The sequence below is a fragment of the Scyliorhinus torazame genome, unplaced genomic scaffold (genome assembly GCF_047496885.1).
Source record: "Scyliorhinus torazame isolate Kashiwa2021f unplaced genomic scaffold, sScyTor2.1 scaffold_70, whole genome shotgun sequence".
NCBI lineage: Eukaryota > Metazoa > Chordata > Chondrichthyes > Carcharhiniformes > Scyliorhinidae > Scyliorhinus > Scyliorhinus torazame.
Genome location: NW_027307797.1, coordinates 1 through 14,129, shown reverse-complemented (window position 1 = coordinate 14,129; position 14,129 = coordinate 1). Strand labels below are relative to the sequence as shown.

Below are 14,129 nucleotides of genomic sequence, written 5' to 3'. Positions count from 1 at the left end.
ATTTTACATTGTTGCTGGTAGGGCACTGTTTCATTGTACCGTAATTAATGTCGGGCTCTGTTTAATTTTACATTGTTCTCTGTCGGGCACTGTTTCATTGTACTGTATTTAATGTCGGGCTGTGTTTAATTTTACATGGTTCGGTGTAGGGCACTGATTCATTGCACCGTATATTATTGTCGGGCTGTGTTTAATTTTACATTGTTGCTGGTAGGGCACTGATTCATTGTACCGTATTTAATGTCGGGCTGTGTTTAATTTAACATTGTTCACTGTAGGGCACTGTTTCATTTTACCGTATTTAATGTCGGGCTCTGTTTAATTTTACCTTGTTCAGTGTAGGTCACTGTTTCATTGTACCGTATTTAATGTCGGACTCTGTTTAATTTTACCTTGTTCAGTGTAGGGCACTGTTTCATTTTACCGTATTTAATGTCGGGCTCTGTTTAATTTTACCTTGTTCAGTGTAGGGCACTGTTTCATTTTACCGTATTTCATGTCGGGCTGTGTTTAATTTTACATTGTTCAGTGTAGGGCACTGTTTCATTGTACCGTATTTAATGTCGGGCTGTGTTTTATTTTACATTGTTCAGTGTAGGGCACTGATTCATTGTACCGTATTAAATGTCGGGCTATGTTTAATTTTACATTGTTCAGTGTAGGGCACTGTTTCATTGTACTGTATTTAATGTCGGGCTGTGTTTTATTTTACATTGTTCAGTGTAGGGCACTGTTTCATTGTACCGTATTTAATGTCGGGCTGTGTTTTATTTTACATTGTTCAGTGTAGGGCACTGATTCATTGTACTGTATTTAATGTCGGGCTATGTTTAATTTTACATTGTTCAGTGTAGGGCACTGTTTCATTGTACTGTATTTAATGTCGGAATGTGTTTAATTTTACATTCTTCAATGTAGGGCATTGTTTCATTGTGCTGTATTTAATGTTGGGCTCTGTTTAATTTTACCTTGTTCACTGTCGGGCACTGTTTCATTGTACCGCATTTAATGTCGGGCTCTGTTTAATTTTACATTGTTCACTGTAGGGCACTGTTTTATTGTACTGTATTTAATGTCGGGCTCTGTTTAATTTTACCTTGTTTACTGTAGGTCACTGTTTCATTGTACCGTATTTAATGTCGGGCTCTGTTTAATTTTACATTGTTCACTGTAGGGCACTGTTTCATTGTACCGTATTTAATGTCGGGCTGTGTTTTATTTTACATTGTTCAGTGTAGGGCACTGTTTCATTGTACTGTATTTAATGTCGGGCTGTGTTTAATTTTACATGGTTCAGTGTAGGGCACTGATTCATTGCACCGTATATTATTGTCGGGCTGTGTTTAATTTTACATTGTTGCTGGTAGGGCACTGTTTCATTGTACCGTAATTAATGTCGGGCTCTGTTTAATTTTACATTGTTCTCTGTCGGGCACTGTTTCATTGTACTGTATTTAATGTCGGGCTGTGTTTAATTTTACATGGTTCGGTGTAGGGCACTGATTCATTGCACCGTATATTATTGTCGGGCTGTGTTTAATTTTACATTGTTGCTGGTAGGGCACTGATTCATTGTACCGTATTTAATGTCGGGCTGTGTTTAATTTAACATTGTTCACTGTAGGGCACTGTTTCATTTTACCGTATTTAATGTCGGGCTCTGTTTAATTTTACCTTGTTCAGTGTAGGTCACTGTTTCATTGTACCGTATTTAATGTCGGACTCTGTTTAATTTTACCTTGTTCAGTGTAGGGCACTGTTTCATTTTACCGTATTTAATGTCGGGCTCTGTTTAATTTTACCTTGTTCAGTGTAGGGCACTGTTTCATTTTACCGTATTTCATGTCGGGCTGTGTTTAATTTTACATTGTTCAGTGTAGGGCACTGTTTCATTGTACCGTATTTAATGTCGGGCTGTGTTTTATTTTACATTGTTCAGTGTAGGGCACTGATTCATTGTACCGTATTAAATGTCGGGCTATGTTTAATTTTACATTGTTCAGTGTAGGGCACTGTTTCATTGTACCGTATTTAATGTCGGACTCTGTTTAATTTTACCTTGTTCAGTGTAGGGCACTGTTTCATTTTACCGTATTTAATGTCGGGCTCTGTTTAATTTTACCTTGTTCAGTGTAGGGCACTGTTTCATTTTACCGTATTTCATGTCGGGCTGTGTTTAATTTTACATTGTTCAGTGTAGGGCACTGTTTCATTGTACCGTATTTAATGTCGGGCTGTGTTTTATTTTACATTGTTCAGTGTAGGGCACTGATTCATTGTACCGTATTAAATGTCGGGCTATGTTTAATTTTACATTGTTCAGTGTAGGGCACTGTTTCATTGTACTGTATTTAATGTCGGGCTGTGTTTTATTTTACATTGTTCAGTGTAGGGCACTGTTTCATTGTACCGTATTTAATGTCGGGCTGTGTTTTATTTTACATTGTTCAGTGTAGGGCACTGATTCATTGTACTGTATTTAATGTCGGGCTATGTTTAATTTTACATTGTTCAGTGTAGGGCACTGTTTCATTGTACTGTATTTAATGTCGGAATGTGTTTAATTTTACATTCTTCACTGTAGGGCATTGTTTCATTGTGCTGTATTTAATGTTGGGCTCTGTTTAATTTTACCTTGTTCACTGTCGGGCACTGTTTCATTGTACCGCATTTAATGTCGGGCTCTGTTTAATTTTACATTGTTCACTGTAGGGCACTGTTTTATTGTACTGTATTTAATGTCGGGCTCTGTTTAATTTTACCTTGTTTACTGTAGGTCACTGTTTCATTGTACCGCATTTAATGTCGGGCTCTGTTTAATTTTACATTGTTCACTGTAGGGCACTGTTTCATTGTACCGTATTTAATGTCGGGCTGTGTTTTATTTTACATTGTTGCTGGTAGGGCACTGTTTCATTGGGCTGTATTTAATGTCGGGCTCTGTTTAATTTTACTTTGTACACTGTAGGGCACTGTTTCATTGTACCGTATTTAATGTCGGGCTCTGTTTAATTTTACATTGTTCACTGTAGGGCACTGTTTCATTGTCCTGTATTTAATGTCGGGCTGTTTTTAATTTTACATTGTTCAGTGTAGGGCACTGTTTCATTTTACCGTATTAAATGTCGGGCTGTGTTTAATTTTACATTGTTCAGTGTAGGGCACTGTTTCATTGTACCGTATTTAATGTCGAGCTGTGTTTTATTTTACATTGTTCAGTGTAGGGCACTGTTTCATTGTACCGTATTTAATGTCGGGCTCTGTTTAATTTTGCCTTGTTTACTGTAGGTCACTGTTTCATTGTACCGTATTTAATGTCGGGCTGTGTTTTATTTTACATTGTTCAGTGTAGGGCACTGATTCATTGTACCGTATTAAATGTCGGGCTCTGTTTAATGTTACATTGTTCAGTGTAGGGCACTGTTTCATTGTACCGTATTTATTGTCGGGCTGTGTTTTATTTTACATTGTTCAGTGTAGGGCACTGATTCATTGTACTGTATTTAATGTCGGGCTATGTTTAATTTTACATTGTTCACTGTCGGGCACTGTTTCATTGTACCGCATTTAATGTCGGGCTCTGTTTAATTTTACATTGTTCACTGTAGGGCACTGTTTCATTGTACCGTATTTAATGTCGGGCTCTGTTTAATTTTACATTGTGCACTGTAGGGCACTGGTTCATTGTGCTGTATTTGATGTCGGGCTCTGTTTAATTTTACTTTGTACACTGTAGGGCATTGTTTCATTGTCCTGTATTTAATGTCGGGCTGTTTTTAATTTTACATTGTTCAGTGTAGGGCACTGATTCATTGTACTGTATTTAATGTCGGGCTGTGTTTAATTTTACATTGTTGCTGGTAGGGCAGTGATTCATTGTACCGTATTTAATGTCGGGCTGTGTTTAATTTTACATTGTTCACTGTAGGGCACTGTTTCATTTTACCGTATTTAATGTCGGGCTCTGTTTAATTTTACCTTGTTCAGTGTAGGTCACTGTTTCATTGTACCGTATTTAATGTCGGGCTCTGTTTAATTTTACCTTGTTCAGTGTAGGGCACTGTTTCATTTTACCGTATTTAATGTCGGGCTCTGTTTAATTTTACCTTGTTCAGTGTAGGGCACTGTTTCATTTTACCGTATTTCATGTCGGGCTGTGTTTAATTTTACATTGTTCAGTGTAGGGCACTGTTTCATTGTACTGTATTTAATGTCGGGCTCTGTTTAATTTTACATTCTTCACTGTCGGGCATTGTTTCATTGTGCTGTATTTAATGTTGGGCTCTGTTTAATTTTACCTTGTTCCCTGTAGGTCACTGTTTCATTGTACTGTATTTAATGTCGGGCTCTGTTTAATTTTACCTTGTTCAGTGTAGGGCACTGTTTCATTGTACCGTATTTAATGTCGGGCTCTGTTTAATTTTACCTTGTTCAGTGTAGGGCACTGTTTCATTTTACCGTATTTAATGTCGGGCTGTGTTTAATTTTACATTGTTCAGTGTAGGGCACTGTTTCATTGTACTGTATTTAATGTCGGGCTCTGTTTCATTTTGCCTTGTTTACTGTAGGGCACTGTTTCATTGTACCGTATTTAATGTCGGGCTGTGTTTAATCTTACATTGTTCAGTGTAGGGCAGTGATTCATTGTACCGTATTTAATGTCGGGCTCTGTTTAAGTTAACATTGTTCAGTGTAGGGCACTGATTCATTGTACTGTATTTAATGTCGGGCTGTGTTTAACTTTACATTGTTCACTGTAGGGCACTGTTTCATTGGGCTGTATTTAATGTCGGGCTCTGTTTAATTTTACATTGTTCACTGTAGGGCACTGTTTCATTGTACTGTATTTAATGTCGGGCTCTGTTTAATTTTACATTGTTCAGTGTAGGGCACTGTTTCATTGTACCGTATTTAATGTCGGGCTGTGTTATATTTTACATTGTTCAGTGTAGGGCACTGATTCATTGTACTGTATTTAATGTCGGGCTATGTTTAATTTTACATTGTTCAGTGTAGGGCACTGTTTCATTGTACTGTATTTAATGTCGGGCTGTGTTTAATTTTACATTCTTCACTGTAGGGCATTGTTTCATTGTGCTGTATTTAATGTTGGGCTCTGTTTAATTTTACCTTGTTCACTGTCGGGCACTGTTTCATTGTACCGCATTTAATGTCGGGCTCTGTTTAATTTTACATTGTTCAGTGTAGGGCACTGTTTCATTGTCCCGTATGTAATGTCGGGCTCTGTTTAATTTTACATTGTTCAGTGTAGGGCACGGGTTCATTGTACTGTATTTAATGTCGGGCTCTGTTTAATTTTACATTGTTCAGTGTAGGGCACTGTTTCATTGTACCGTATTTAATGTCGGGCTGTTTTTAATTTTACATTGTTCAGTGTAGGGCACTGTTTCACTGTACTGTATTTAATGTCGGGCTCTGTTTAATTTTACATTGTTCAGTGTAGGGCACTGTTTCATTGTACCGTATTTAATGTCGGGCTCTGTTTAATTTTACATTGTTCAGTGTAGGGCACTGTTTCATTGTACCGTATTTAATGTCGGGCTCTGTTTAATTTTACCTTGTTCACTGTAGGGTACTGTTTCATTGTAATATATTTAATGTCGGGCTTTGTTTAATTTTACATTGTTCAGTGTAGGGCACTGTTTCATTGTACTGTATTTAATGTTGGGCTCTGTTTAATTTTACATTGTTCACTGTAGGGCACTGTTTCAGTGTGCTGTATTTAATGTCGGGCTCTGTTTAATTTTACATTGTTCACTGTAGGGCACTGTTTCATTGTACTGTATTTAATGTAGGGCTCTGTTTAATTTTACATTGTTCACTGTAGGGCACTGTTTCAATGTACTGTATTTAATGTAGGGCTCTGTTTAATTTTACCTTGTTCAATGTAGGGCACTGTTTCATGTACAGTATTTAATGTCGGGCTGTGTTTAATTGTACATTGTTCACTGTAGGGCACTGTTTCATTGTACCATATTTAATGTCGGGCTGTGTTTAATTGTACATTGTTCACTGTAGGGCACTGTTTCATTGTACCGTATTTAATGTCGGGCTCTGTTTAATTTTACATTCTTCACTGTAGGGCATTGTTTCATTGTGCTGTATTTAATGTTGGGCTCTGTTTAATTTTACATTGTTCACTGTAGGGCACTGTTTCATTGTACCGTATTTAATGTCGGGCTCTGTTTAATTTTACATTCTTCACTGTAGGGCATTGTTTCATTGTACTGTATTTAATGTCGGGCTCTGTTTAATTTTACCTTGTTCACTGTCGGGCACTGTTTCATTGTCCCGTATTTAATATCGGACTGTGTTTAATTGTACATTGGTCACTGTAGGGCACTGTTTCATTGTACCGTATTTAATCTCGGGCTCTGTTTAATTTTACATTCTTCACTGTAGGGCACTGTTTCATTTTACCGTATTTAATGTCGGGCTCTGTTTAATTTTACCTTGTTCAGTGTAGGGCACAGTTTCATTTTACCGTATTTAATGTCGGGCTGTGTTTAATTTTACATTGTTCAGTGTAGGGCACTGTTTCATTGTACTGTATTTAATGTCGGGCTCTGTTTAATTTTACATTCTTCACTGTCGGGCATTGTTTCATTGTGCTGTATTTAATGTTGGGCTCTGTTTAATTTTACCTTGTTCACTGTCGGCAATGTTTCATTGTCCCGTATTTAATGTCGGGCTCTGTTTAATGTTACATTGTTCAGTGTAGGGCACTGTTTCATTGTACTGTATTTAATGTCGGGCTCTGTTTAATTTTGCCTTGTTTACTGTAGGTCACTGTTTCATTGTACTGTACTTAATGTCGGGCTCTGTTTAATTTTACCTTGTTCAGTGTGGGGCACTGTTTCATTGTACCGTATTTAATGTCGGGCTGTGTTTAATTTTACATTGTTCAGTGCAGGGCAGTGATTCATTGTACCGTATTTAATGTCGGGCTGTGTTTAAGTTAACATTGTTCAGTGTAGGGCACTGATTCATTGTACTGTTTTTAATGTCGGGCTGTGTTTAACTTTACATTCTTCAGTGTAGGGCACTGTTTCATTGTACCGTATTTAATGTCGGGCTGTGTTTAACTTTACATTGTTCACTGTAGGGCACTGTTTCATTGGGCTGTATTTAATGTCGGGCTCTGTTTAATTTTACATTGTTCACTGTAGGGCACTGTTTCATTGTACTGTATTTAATGTCGGGCTCTGTTTAATTTTACATTGTTCAGTGTAGGGCACTGTTTCATTGTACTGTATTTAATGTCGGGCTGTGTTTAATTTTACATTGTTCAGTGCAGGGCAGTGATTCATTGTACCGTATTTAATGTCGGGCTGTGTTTAAGTTAACATTGTTCAGTGTAGGGCACTGATTCATTGTACTGTTTTTAATGTCGGGCTGTGTTTAACTTTACATTGTTCAGTGTAGGGCACTGTTTCATTGTACCGTATTTAATGTCGGGCTGTGTTTAACTTTACATTGTTCACTGTAGGGCACTGTTTCATTGGGCTGTATTTAATGTCGGGCTCTGTTTAATTTTACATTGTTCACTGTAGGGCACTGTTTCATTGTACTGTATTTAATGTCGGGCTCTGTTTAATTTTACATTGTTCAGTGTAGGGCACTGTTTCATTGTACCGTATTTAATGTCGGGCTGTGTTTTATTTTACATTGTTCAGTGTAGGGCACTGATTCATTGTACCGTATTAAATGTCGGGCTATGATTAATTATACATTGTTCAGTGTAGGGCACTGTTTCATTGTACCGTATTTAATGTCGGGCTGTGTTTTATTTTACATTGTTCAGTGTAGGGCACTGTTTCATTGTACCGTATTTAATGTCGGGCTGTGTTTTATTTTACATTGTTCAGTGTAGGGCACTGATTCATTGTACCGTATTAAATTTCGGGCTATGTTTAATTTTACATTGTTCAGTGTAGGGCACTGTTTCATTGTACCGTATTTAATGTCGGGCTGTGTTTTATTCTACATTGTTCAGTGTAGGGCACTGTTTCATTGTCCCGTATTTAATGTCGGGCTGTGTTTTATTTTACATTGTTCAGTGTAGGGCACTGATTCATTGTACTGTATTTAATGTCGGGCTGTGTTTAATTTTACATTCTTCACTGTAGGGCATTGTTTCATTGTGCTGTATTTAATGTTGGGCTCTGTTTAATTTTACCTTGTTCACTGTCGGGCACTGTTTCATTGTCCCGTATTTAATGTCGGTTTCTGATTAATTTTAAATTGTTCAGTGTAGGGCACTGTTTCATTGTACTGTATTTAATGTCGGGCTCTGTTTAATTTTGCCTTTTTTACTGTAGGTCACTGTTTCATTGTACTGTTTTTAACGCCGGGCTCTGTTTCATTTTACATTGTTCACTGTAGGGCACTGTTTCATTGTACTGTATTTAATGTTGGGCTCTGTTTAATTTTACCTTGTTCACTGTCGGGCACTGTTTCATTGTCCCGTATTTAATGTCGGTTTCTGATTAATTTTAAATTGTTCAGTGTAGGGCACTGTTTCATTGTACCGTATTAAATGTCGGGCTATGTTTAATTTTACATTGTTCAGTGTAGGGCACTGTTTCATTGTACTGTATTTAATGTCGGGCTGTGTTTTATTTTACATTGTTCAGTGTAGGGCACTGTTTCATTGTACCGTATTTAATGTCGGGCTGTGTTTTATTTTACATTGTTCAGTGTAGGGCACTGATTCATTGTACTGTATTTAATGTCGGGCTATGTTTAATTTTACATTGTTCAGTGTAGGGCACTGTTTCATTGTACTGTATTTAATGTCGGGCTGTGTTTAATTTTACATTCTTCACTGTAGGGCATTGTTTCATTGTGCTGTATTTAATGTCGGGCTCTGTTTAATTTTACATTGTTCACTGTAGGGCACTGTTTCATTGTACCGTATTTAATGTCGGGCTGTGTTTTATTTTACATTGTTGCTGGTAGGGCACTGTTTCATTGGGCTGTATTTAATGTCGGGCTCTGTTTAATTTTACTTTGTACACTGTAGGGCACTGTTTCATTGTACCGTATTTAATGTCGGGCTCTGTTTAATTTTACATTGTTCACTGTAGGGCACTGTTTCATTGTCCTGTATTTAATGTTGGGCTGTTTTTAATTTTACATTGTTCAGTGTAGGGCACTGTTTCATTTTACCGTATTAAATGTCGGGCTGTGTTTAATTTTACATTGTTCAGTGTAGGGCACTGTTTCATTGTACCGTATTTAATGTCGAGCTGTGTTTTATTTTACATTGTTCAGTGTAGGGCACTGTTTCATTGTACCGTATTTAATGTCGGGCTCTGTTTAATTTTGCCTTGTTTACTGTAGGTCACTGTTTCATTGTACCGTATTTAATGTCGGGCTGTGTTTTATTTTACATTGTTCAGTGTAGGGCACTGATTCATTGTACCGTATTAAATGTCGGGCTCTGTTTAATGTTACATTGTTCAGTGTAGGGCACTGTTTCATTGTACCGTATTTAATGTCGGGCTGTGTTTTATTTTACATTGTTCAGTGTAGGGCACTGATTCATTGTACTGTATTTAATGTCGGGCTATGTTTAATTTTACATTGTTCACTGTCGGGCACTGTTTCATTGTACCGCATTTAATGTCGGGCTCTGTTTAATTTTACATTGTTCACTGTATGGCACTGTTTCATTGTACCGTATTTAATGTCGGGCTCTGTTTAATTTTACATTGTTCACTGTAGGGCACTGGTTCATTGTGCTGTATTTGATGTCGGGCTCTGTTTAATTTTACTTTGTACACTGTAGGGCATTGTTTCATTGTCCTGTATTTAATGTCGGGCTGTTTTTAATTTTACATTGTTCAGTGTAGGGCACTGATTCATTGTACTGTATTTAATGTCGGGCTGTGTTTAATTTTACATTGTTGCTGGTAGGGCAGTGATTCATTGTACCGTATTTAATGTCGGGCTGTGTTTAATTTTACATTGTTCACTGTAGGGCACTGTTTCATTTTACCGTATTTAATGTCGGGCTCTGTTTAATTTTACCTTGTTCAGTGTAGGTCACTGTTTCATTGTACCGTATTTAATGTCGGGCTCTGTTTAATTTTACCTTGTTCAGTGTAGGGCACTGTTTCATTTTACCGTATTTAATGTCGGGCTCTGTTTAATTTTACCTTGTTCAGTGTAGGGCACTGTTTCATTTTACCGTATTTCATGTCGGGCTGTGTTTAATTTTACATTGTTCAGTGTAGGGCACTGTTTCATTGTACTGTATTTAATGTCGGGCTCTGTTTAATTTTACATTCTTCACTGTCGGGCATTGTTTCATTGTGCTGTATTTAATGTTGGGCTCTGTTTAATTTTACCTTGTTCACTGTAGGTCACTGTTTCATTGTACTGTATTTAATGTCGGGCTCTGTTTAATTTTACCTTGTTCAGTGTAGGGCACTGTTTCATTGTACCGTATTTAATGTCGGGCTCTGTTTAATTTTACCTTGTTCAGTGTAGGGCACTGTTTCATTTTACCGTATTTAATGTCGGGCTGTGTTTAATTTTACATTGTTCAGTGTAGGGCACTGTTTCATTGTACTGTATTTAATGTCGGGCTCTGTTTCATTTTGCCTTGTTTACTGTAGGGCACTGTTTCATTGTACCGTATTTAATGTCGGGCTGTGTTTAATCTTACATTGTTCAGTGTAGGGCAGTGATTCATTGTACCGTATTTAATGTCGGGCTCTGTTTAAGTTAACATTGTTCAGTGTAGGGCACTGATTCATTGTACTGTATTTAATGTCGGGCTGTGTTTAACTTTACATTGTTCACTGTAGGGCACTGTTTCATTGGGCTGTATTTAATGTCGGGCTCTGTTTAATTTTACATTGTTCACTGTAGGGCACTGTTTCATTGTACTGTATTTAATGTCGGGCTCTGTTTAATTTTACATTGTTCAGTGTAGGGCACTGTTTCATTGTACCGTATTTAATGTCGGGCTGTGTTATATTTTACATTGTTCAGTGTAGGGCACTGATTCATTGTACTGTATTTAATGTCGGGCTATGTTTAATTTTACATTGTTCAGTGTAGGGCACTGTTTCATTGTACTGTATTTAATGTCGGGCTGTGTTTAATTTTACATTCTTCACTGTAGGGCATTGTTTCATTGTGCTGTATTTAATGTTGGGCTCTGTTTAATTTTACCTTGTTCACTGTCGGGCACTGTTTCATTGTACCGCATTTAATGTCGGGCTCTGTTTAATTTTACATTGTTCAGTGTAGGGCACTGTTTCATTGTCCCGTATGTAATGTCGGGCTCTGTTTAATTTTACATTGTTCAGTGTAGGGCACGGTTTCATTGTACTGTATTTAATGTCGGGCTCTGTTTAATTTTACATTGTTCAGTGTAGGGCACTGTTTCATTGTACCGTATTTAATGTCGGGCTGTTTTTAATTTTACATTGTTCAGTGTAGGGCACTGTTTCACTGTACTGTATTTAATGTCGGGCTCTGTTTAATTTTACATTGTTCAGTGTAGGGCACTGTTTCATTGTACCGTATTTAATGTCGGGCTGTGTTTTATTTTACATTGTTCAGTGTAGGGCACTGATTCATTGCACCGTATTTAATGTCGGGCTCTGTTTAATTTTACATTGTTCAGTGTAGGGCACTGTTTCATTGTACCGTATTTAATGTCGGGCTCTGTTTAATTTTACCTTGTTCACTGTAGGGTACTGTTTCATTGTAATATATTTAATGTCGGGCTTTGTTTAATTTTACATTGTTCAGTGTAGGGCACTGTTTCATTGTACTGTATTTAATGTTGGGCTCTGTTTAATTTTACATTGTTCACTGTAGGGCACTGTTTCAGTGTGCTGTATTTAATGTCGGGCTCTGTTTAATTTTACATTGTTCACTGTAGGGCACTGTTTCATTGTACTGTATTTAATGTAGGGCTCTGTTTAATTTTACATTGTTCACTGTAGGGCACTGTTTCAATGTACTGTATTTAATGTAGGGCTCTGTTTAATTTTACCTTGTTCAATGTAGGGCACTGTTTCATGTACAGTATTTAATGTCGGGCTGTGTTTAATTGTACATTGTTCACTGTAGGGCACTGTTTCATTGTACCATATTTAATGTCGGGCTGTGTTTAATTGTACATTGTTCACTGTAGGGCACTGTTTCATTGTACCGTATTTAATGTCGGGCTCTGTTTAATTTTACATTCTTCACTGTAGGGCATTGTTTCATTGTGCTGTATTTAATGTTGGGCTCTGTTTAATTTTACATTGTTCACTGTAGGGCACTGTTTCATTGTACCGTATATAATGTCGGGCTCTGTTTAATTTTACATTCTTCACTGTAGGGCATTGTTTCATTGTACTGTATTTAATGTCGGGCTCTGTTTAATTTTACCTTGTTCACTGTCGGGCACTGTTTCATTGTCCCGTATTTAATGTCGGACTGTGTTTAATTGTACATTGGTCACTGTAGGGCACTGTTTCATTGTACCGTATTTAATCTCGGGCTCTGTTTAATTTTACATTCTTCACTGTAGGGCACTGTTTCATTTTACCGTATTTAATGTCGGGCTCTGTTTAATTTTACCTTGTTCAGTGTAGGGCACAGTTTCATTTTACATAGAACATACAGTGCAGAAGGAGGCCATTCGGCCCATCGAGTCTGCACCGACCCACATTAATCCCTCACTTCCACCTTATCCCCGCAACCCAATAACCCCTCCCAACCCTTATGGACACTACGGGTAATTTAGCATGGCCAATCCACCTAACCTGCACGTCTCTTTGGACTGTGGGAGGAAACCGGAGCACCCGGAGGAAACCCACGCACACACGGGGAGAACGTGCAAACTCCGCACAGACAGTGACCCAGCGGGGAATCGAACCTGGGACCCTGGCGCTGTGAAGCCACAGTGCTAATCACTTGTGCTACCGTGCTGCCCCTAAGCCTACTGCACCTGGTATTCCCAGGCGGTCTCCCATCCAAGTACTAACCAGGCCTGAGTCTACTTAGCTTCCGAGATCAGACGAGATCAGGCCTTTTCAGACTAGTATGGCCATAGGCAAATTTTACCGTATTTAATGTCGGGCTGTGTTTAATTTTACATTGTTCAGTGTAGGGCACTGTTTCATTGTACTGTATTTAATGTCGGGCTCTGTTTAATTTTACATTCTTCACTGTCGGGCATTGTTTCATTGTGCTGTATTTAATGTTGGGCTCTGTTTAATTTTACCTTGTTCACTGTCGGCAATGTTTCATTGTCCCGTATTTAATGTCGGGCTCTGTTTAATGTTACATTGTTCAGTGTAGGGCACTGTTTCATTGTACTGTATTTAATGTCGGGCTCTGTTTAATTTTGCCTTGTTTACTGTAGGTCACTGTTTCATTGTACTGTACTTAATGTCGGGCTCTGTTTAATTTTACCTTGTTCAGTGTGGGGCACTGTTTCATTGTACCGTATTTAATGTCGGGCTGTGTTTAATTTTACATTGTTCAGTGCAGGGCAGTGATTCATTGTACCGTATTTAATGTCGGGCTGTGTTTAAGTTAACATTGTTCAGTGTAGGGCACTGATTCATTGTACTGTTTTTAATGTCGGGCTGTGTTTAACTTTACATTGTTCAGTGTAGGGCACTGTTTCATTGTACCGTATTTAATGTCGGGCTGTGTTTAACTTTACATTGTTCACTGTAGGGCACTGTTTCATTGGGCTGTATTTAATGTCGGGCTCTGTTTAATTTTACATTGTTCACTGTAGGGCACTGTTTCATTGTACTGTATTTAATGTCGGGCTCTGTTTAATTTTACATTGTTCAGTGTAGGGCACTGTTTCATTGTACTGTATTTAATGTCGGGCTGTGTTTAATTTTACATTGTTCAGTGCAGGGCAGTGATTCATTGTACCGTATTTAATGTCGGGCTGTGTTTAAGTTAACATTGTTCAGTGTAGGGCACTGATTCATTGTACTGTTTTTAATGTCGGGCTGTGTTTAACTTTACATTGTTCAGTGTAGGGCACTGTTTCATTGTACCGTATTTAATGTCGGGCTGTGTTTAACTTTACATTGTTCACTGTAGGGCACTGTTTCATTGGGCTGTAT

General features: G+C 37.9%; 1 non-coding gene across 1 annotated transcript; it reads right to left on the bottom strand.

Annotated features, from left to right (window-relative positions):
- Positions 1-12,973: 12,973 nt before the first annotated feature.
- Positions 12,974-13,092, bottom strand: LOC140405562 (5S ribosomal RNA). Its single transcript, XR_011938654.1, has one exon. It is a non-coding gene; the product is annotated as a 5S ribosomal RNA (ribosomal RNA).
- Between the last annotated feature and the right edge of the window lie 1,037 nt (positions 13,093-14,129).